Raw genomic sequence first — 8,012 nt, forward strand, 5'->3', positions numbered from 1 at the left:
GCCCCTCTGTGGGCCTCAGTGTTTGGGTCTATAAAAAAAAAAACAGGGGACTCATGAGCTCTGAGACCCCAGGATACCGGCCCTACTGCTTCCCCCTCGCTCCCTTCCTGCATCCTCTTTATACACCCGACCCCGCGAAAACAACCGCCCCAGAGTGGAGAAGGCCGCTGTCGTCCCCAGCAGGGCGCTGGGCTACCTAGGACCAGCTTTTAGGCTTTTTATGACTTAGTGCCCTCATTTGTCCTCGGGCTGAAAATAGAGAATCATTTTCCAGTCCAAAAATTTATGATGTAGGAGGGTAAATGAGAGAGAGATAGTCCCTTCCATCAGGGGACACATCTGTCGAGGACAATGACTTTCCAGATGACACTCTAAATGGTTCACCATGTCTGTCCGGTGGCCAGGTGGAAGGAGATTAGACTAGATAACTTGATATCCACATGGGCTGGGGTATGTAGTTCAGTGGTAGAGCCCCAGTCTAGAATCCCCCAGTAAGGGGCTGGGGTGTGGCTCAGTGGTAGAGCCCCTGCCTAGAATCCCCCAGTGAGGGGCTGGGGTGTGGCTCAGTGGTAGAGCACCTGCCTAGAATCCCCCAGTGAGGGGCTGGGGTGTGGCCCAGTGGTAGAGCACCTGCCTAGAATCCCCCAGTGAGGAGCTGGGGTGTGGCTCAGTGGTAGAGCACCTGCCTAGAATCCCCCAGTGAGGGCCTGGGGTGTGATTCAGTGGGAGAGCCCCTGCCTAGAATCAGCCAATGAACATCTGAGGTGGGGTCAGTGGAACCAGTAGAGTTTTTTTTTTCTACCATGGGCAAGGCCATGGGGTTGATTCCTAGCACCACAGAGCAGGGAGGCAGAGAGACACAGACAGATAGAAGCGAAAGACAGGGAACTATCTGCCCTACCCCTAGAGCCTTGAGCTCGCTACCAAGTGCTCTGGAGACTGTCGCACCAAGGGGACAGGGGAGTGTTCCTGAGGACAGAGTCCTCCAAACCTTGTCCTTTACCTCACTCTCCAGAGAGAGAAGGTGACAAGCATAGAAGGTGCTCTGCTCTCACGTGGGACCCGGGACAAATGCTTTGGGCTTGCCTGAGTCAGCCGTGTCACTGTAAGTTAGGATGAGAGTGGGAGCCACGCCACAGGAGTGATGGGGTCATAATAACTGACATGTGACAATTATGGTTCCAGAGCTAACACCACACTGGGCATGAGTCCTAGGTGGTCAGTAGCATGAACAGATGTCCTGGGCACTGTGTGACTTGTTGCAAACCTGTGGTGTGGGATGAGGGCACTTGTTTGGGAATGAGGACCCTGCCCAGGGGGTAAGACTTGTGTAATGTGGGTGAGCCTGTGTCCGGTGGGTGAGCCTATGACTGGTGGGTGAGCCTGTGTCCGGTGGGTGAGCCTGTGTCCCGTGGGTGAGCCTGTGTCCCGTGGGTGAGCCTGTGACTGGTGGGTGAGCCTGTGTCCCGTGGGCAAAGCCTGTGCCTGGTGGGTGAGCCTGTGTCCCGTGGGTGAGCCTGTGTCCCGTGGGCAAAGCCTGTGCCTGGTGGGTGAGCCTGTGTCCCGTGGGCAAAGCCTGTGCCTGGTGGGTGAGCCTGTGTCCCGTGGGTGAGCCTATGTCCCGTGGGCAAAGCCTGTACCTGGTGGGTGAGGCCTGTGCAGGATGGGTGAGGCCTGTACCCCGTGGGTTAGGTTAGCGCTGAGTGAGTAAAACTTCTTGGTAAGGCTGGATTCCGTCTCTTGAGGAACCCTATGGCGTATGAGGACACCTGTCCTGGCCAGTTCTACTTACGAATGCTAGTTAGAGCTGTGACCATCATCTCTGGAGACCTGATTTCATTTTTTGGTAAAAATATCAAGAGGACTGTTGAAACTCCAAGATAATTACAGATTAACTAAATAAACTCATGAGAGTTCTCCACTCCCTGACTCCTCACACTGAGTGTTTTACCGTTATCGGCGTAGTAAAGGTTACTTCTACGCTTGCCTTCAGGGTGGAGTCACCGGGTCTGTTTTCAGCACCACAGACAATGAGGTCACACGGTGCGATTACCTTCGGGTCAGCTGTGGTGTGATATTTACACCTTAGAAATTAACCACCGCTTGGGATGGCGAGAGGGCAACCAGTGGGTAGGGGAGCTTGCTGCCAAGCCTAGCAAAATAAGTACATTCTCTAGGACCCACATGAGAGACGAAAGACTTCTGCAAGTTGTACTCTGACTCCACATGTGTGCTGTAGTACACGTGCACACACATGTGCACACACACACACACACACATTTTTTAAAAAGATAAACCAGTGATAAAAATCAGGGCTCTTCTCACTGAACATCCACCGCTACCCCACACCACTGTAAACCTTCCCCACTGAGTGACTGCTGCCATCACCTTTGTGAGAGCCCCCGAAACACATCCCAGGTCCCTGTCCATTTGGCTGCTGCCTGGACAACTAGGCCCCTTGGCAGTTCCCTGCCCCTTCAGGATGGTAGGACAGCTCCTTTCCCAGCATCCCTCTCAGAACAAAGCAAAGCCAGAATCTCCAAACTCTTTCTCCTTTTTTCTCCTTTTCCTTCCTCCCTTCCTCCCTCCCTCCCTCTCTTCCTCTTCCTCTTCTCCTTCTTCTTCTGTTTGTTTATTGAGACAGGGTTTCTCTGTTTAGCTCTGGCTATGCTAAAACTCACTCTGTAGACCAGGTTGGCCTTGAGCTAACAGGAATCCACCTGCCTCTGCTCGGGATTAGAATTGGAGATTCGGCCAGCACACCTGGCCGAATCTCCAAATTCTTTTGTGGCTCCCATTTGCCCTCAGAACACCAAAGCTTCAAGTTCCAGCCAGGCCAGCCACTGCCAACTTTGCTCATCTCTATCACCATCCGGACTACCAAACAGGCACACAGCACTGCTCCTGGAGCCCAGGTTCCAGTGCCCTAATGTTTCAGCCTTCTCCAGGCTGCTGAATCCCAGTCTAAGCAGCACAGAGGTTCCTGCTTCTACTTTCCTGATACCAGACACATGGTTGCTGCTTGTGTCCCTTAGATTGAGAGCCAATAAGGGCATGCGTTTCGGGGAACACAATCAGAGCAGACTGGTAGGCATGGAAAAGTGGGAGTGTTGGGTGGGCCTGGGCTGACCAAGAGCAGTGATTGGAGGCCAGGTCAACCGTTCCCACTAGTCCTTCCAGGTTGTTAGGGAGAGGTAGACAGTCGCGTCCACTTCACAGTTTATTACTATTGTTTAGTGACAGGGGTTCAAGTGGCCTAGGCTAGCCTCCAACTTACTATGCAGTGGAGATGACCTTGATCTCCTGATTCTCCTTTCTGTACTCTGCCTGTTGGGATTACATACACCATGGCACTTTTATGTGGTGCTGGGGTTTGAACGCAGGGCTTCATGCATGCTAGGCGAGAGCGCGAGCCTGCCCTTGCCTTTTAAGACTGGACTACGGAGTGGGAGTCTTTCGTCTTTTGACCCCCAGGTCTTGCTCACGTAGGGCCAAGCTCCACACTCTCTTCGCTCTTGTTCTTGCTGGTTTGCTGGACCCTTTCCCTCAACTGGCAGGATAATCAGATGTTTGCAGTGGGAGAAAGACGAGCCCTGAGCATGGCTGGCGGTGGAGACAGCCCCCACACTGGAGATTCAGGGGGAGCATGGTTGGGTTGGCAGAAAGAGTTTCTCTCGGCTGAATTCTCTAATCCTCTTCAAGGATTAAAGAAACTTGACGCGCTTCCCTTGATAATGTCCTTTAAAGATTTAATAGGCTTGAAACTGTTCAAGAGAAAGCCCTGGACGAGGAGGAATCTGAAGGACTTAAGCTCTTGACTCCCTGTGTGACCTTGATCTGTGGTTCCTACTGTAAAGTGCTTGATTGGTAGTAGACAGGTGGTCCAGGATGAGCTGTGTTTAGAAAACTTGGGGCAAATCATAGGCCGGCAGAGAGGGGTTTGGGTTGTAGTGAACAGTAGAGAGCTTGCCTAGAATCCCCCAGTGAGGGACTGGGGTGTGGCTCAGTGGTAGAGCCCCTGCCTAGAATCCCCCAGTGAGGGGCTGGGGTATGGCTCAGTGGTAGAGCCCCTGCCTAGAATCCCCCAGTGAGGGGCTGGGGTGTGACTCAACAATAAACGTATTCATCCACTGATGGGTCTAGGGCTGAAAGGGCTGTCTGGCGATGGGGTCTGGGCACGAGGGGTGGGACACAGCCTTTGAAGGATAAATCTTCTTTCCCATCCACTGTTTCTTTTGGAGCATCCTCTGTCTCTCTGCCTCCCCGTCTCCCTGCTTTCTGACTGCCATGAGGTAAGCAGGTCTCCTCCATCTCTCCCTCTCTTTCACACTCTCCTGCTTTTTGTCAGCCCAAAGCAAAGGAGCCTGCTAAGTGTCCTGGAAGCCAAAAAATCCCTTCCCACTTGAAGTCATTTCCCTGGGGAATTCTGTCACAATTACCAACACAGGCAGAGGAGAGGCTGGACCTCAGAGGAGACTGGAACTAGGGACAAAAGTCCCAGGGAACCTTCTCTGCCTCAGAGCATGCCCACCTTCTGGCTTGTGGGAATCCTGTACCTCTCAGCCAGGCTGGCTGTTCTCTTCCGCAAGCAGGGAAGAGGAGGGCAGTGGGCTGAGGGCTGGGGGCTGGGGAGGACTGAGTGTCTAGGCGGGTGGGGCCCCTGCACTTGGAGTGATGGAGGACTGTCCTGCAGCATCCAGACCGTTGGTCCTCAGTCCCTTTGCGGGTCAATCAACCGCTCACTGGGGTCGCCTAGGATCATCTGAAAGCACTGATATTCACATTACAATTCCCAACAGCAGCGGGATTACAGCCATGAAAGAACAGCGGAAATAACGTTACGGCTGGGGCCAGGGGGTCAGCACAGCACGAGGAGCTGTAGCAAAGGGTCGCAGCGTCAGGAAGGCTGAGAACCGCTGCGCGAAAGTGCTTTCTTTAGAGGAAACAGAGTCTGAAGTTTGGGGGAATGAGAGTCCAGGGGCTTAGAGGGAAACGGAGACAAACCTATTCTCGGCTCTTTGATCCATATCTCTATTGTCAATTCCATGACAACAGGGGACAGCATTTTTAAGCCGAGAGTAATTTTCGAAACAACGGTATTATTGTTTTTTTTTTTTTTTTTTTTTTTTATATCTGCACAGTCCCGAGTGCTCCCTTTTTAGGGTGTGGCAGGCACAGTGGGTCACTCTAGGGTTCTGATGCCTTCAGGTGGGTCACAGCTGTAGGCCTGGGCTCCTGGGGTAGTGACTGGCCAGGCCACTTTGGATTCTGCTGCCTCCTGCCCTGCCCTCCCTCCTCTCCCGCGGTCTTTCCTCTCGAAGGACCTTGGAGAGCCCCTGAGACCTTCACGGGAAAGCGGCACTCGGACTCTCCCTGTCACTCGAAAGGATCATCTTCAACTTGAGAGGTCACACACAGTGCCGCGGGCCCCTCACACACATGCTCGGTGTCACGTGCATACAGAACAGCACACTCTGAGTTACACACAGACACACTAACGTAGCGGCATGTACAAATCACACACAGGTACAGGGATACACACTGATTCACATACATGCAGTCACAAGGACAGATATACATGCATGTATATGGTGACACATGTGCACACTGACACACCAATTCACACACACACATGTTCACATACACGTAAGTCACACACATGCACAGGGATGCAGATTGACTCAAAGGTAGATTTTCAATACAAATGCACATCGACACAGCTTGATTCACACACAATACATTTTCACACATAATAAATCACATGCACAAACATGTAGGCATATAGTCGTGGTGTGGGAAGTCCTTCTGGATGTGTGTTGCTTTTATTGGTGAATGAATAAAAAAGCTACCTTGGCCTGTGATAACGCAGGATAGAGCTAGGCGGTAAAACTAAACTGAATGCTGGGAGAAAGGAGGTGGCGTCAGTGAGAAGCCATGTAGCCTACCACAGGACATAGACACCTCCATTGGAGCCCACCAAAATTTTCCGGTAGGCCACGACCTTGTGATGATGCACAGATTAATGCACATGGATTAGTTTAGGATATAAGAGCTAGCTAGAAACATGCTTAAGCTATTGGCCAAACAGTATTGCAAATAGTACAGTTTCTGTGTAATTAATTTAGGTCTGAATGACCGGGAACACACAGCCTCCAACAACATAGTCTGCCACCCATTTTTATACACACACACACAATCACAGAAGGAACATTTGTTGTTCACACAAAAGTAGTTTTTCCTCTCACACCTTACAGGCAAGGGGGTGTAGGCCTGGGTCCTAGGGTTAGGGTTCAGGGGCATCAACCCCTTTCTTCCCAGAAATTGTTTCTTAGTAAACTACCTGCTGACTTCCTGCAATCATGGGCCTTCTGTCTGCCTTGACTTGCCACAGTCTCCTGACCCATGGCCTCTAGGACTCAGGCTGTGTGAAAGGTCAGGCCCTATGAAGTGTGGGCCTTCTGTTGAGCCTCTAATAAGAGAGATTTCCTTCCAGACATCTCATGTTTCATGACATTAGAGATTTGTAGCCTTTGTGTGTGGTTTTTCTGGCAAGTGGCTCCTTTTTTAAAAATGTGTGTTTTTATTTCATGTACAGCAGTATTGTGCCTGGATTTGTGTCTGTGATCCCCTGTGAGACATCCAGTCCCAGGATCCCCTAGAACTGGAGTTACAGACAGTTGTGAGCTACCATGTGGGTGCTGGAATCGAATCCATGTCCTCTGAAAGAGCAGCCAGTGCTCTTAATCACTGAGTCAACTCTTCAGCCCCAGGCAAATAGTTCTTATCAGAGTCTCTCATTACTATTTTTAAAAGACTTATTATTTGTGTGTGTGTTGCAGAGGCCAGTAGAGGGTATTGGATATTGAATCCTCTGGAGCTGGAGTTATAGGCTGTTGTGAGTCACCTGATATGGGTTCCGGAAATAGAACTCAGAAAGAGCAACAAGCATTCTTAATAACTGAGCCATCTCTCTAGTCCCTCATCATCACCATCATCACCATCACCTTCATCATCACCATCTGTTGCACCCGCCTTGCCAGCAAGGAAGACGCAACACAGGACTCTTCTCACTGTGGTTTATTCAGGACCCTTGAATAATCTTCTCACCCTCTCGCCCCGGGGCAAAGCCAGCCTACAGCTTAAATAACCTCTGGGTAGCCAACCCCAGCAAGCCATGTGGGAAACGCAGATAGGTCCAGAAACGCGGAAGCAAGCCAGATCCTTAGCGTTAGCCATATACGGAGTGGTTCACAGCTGAGAGCACTCACCATTGGGAAGGTGGAAGGCGGAAACCAGCGCCACCTTTAAGGCATGGCATCACGCAGCTCTCTACAACCATCACTGTCATCATCACCATCACCACCATCATCACCATCATCACCACCATCACCATCATCACCATCATTACCATCACCGTCATCATCACCACCATCATCACCATCATCACCATCACCATCATTATCACCATCACCATCATCATCATCACCACCATCATCACCATCATCACCACCATCACCATCACCATCATCACCACCATCACCATCATCACCACCATCACCGTCATCACCATCATTACCATCACCATCATCACCACCATCACCGTCACCACCATCATCACCATCACCATCATCACCACCATCATCATCACCATTACCATCATCATCACCATCATCACTACCACCATCACCATCATCTCCATCATCACCACCATCATCATCATCATCATCATGTCAAGATAGGGTCTTACTCTGTAGCCCAGGCCTCCTCCTAACTAACTCAGTCTCCTGAGTGTTGGAATTACAAGTGTAAGCCGTCACACCCAGCTCCTACTAGGTTCTCTAAGGGATTCCTGACCTAAAAAGAAGATTCCACAGTTTTGCCTCCCAGAAAGAGAAGGAATACTGATTGCACAAAAATAACTTCGGCCTTTACAGCTTGAGAGGTGAGAGGGTTCAGCCCAGGGCCAGGGCCGGAGCTCTGGGCTGTGCTCTGCCAGCTTGCTGAATAAACCT

Source organism: Myodes glareolus, chromosome 2, assembly GCF_982192425.1.
Source record: "Myodes glareolus chromosome 2, mMyoGla1.1, whole genome shotgun sequence".
NCBI classification, from domain to species: domain Eukaryota; kingdom Metazoa; phylum Chordata; class Mammalia; order Rodentia; family Cricetidae; genus Myodes; species Myodes glareolus.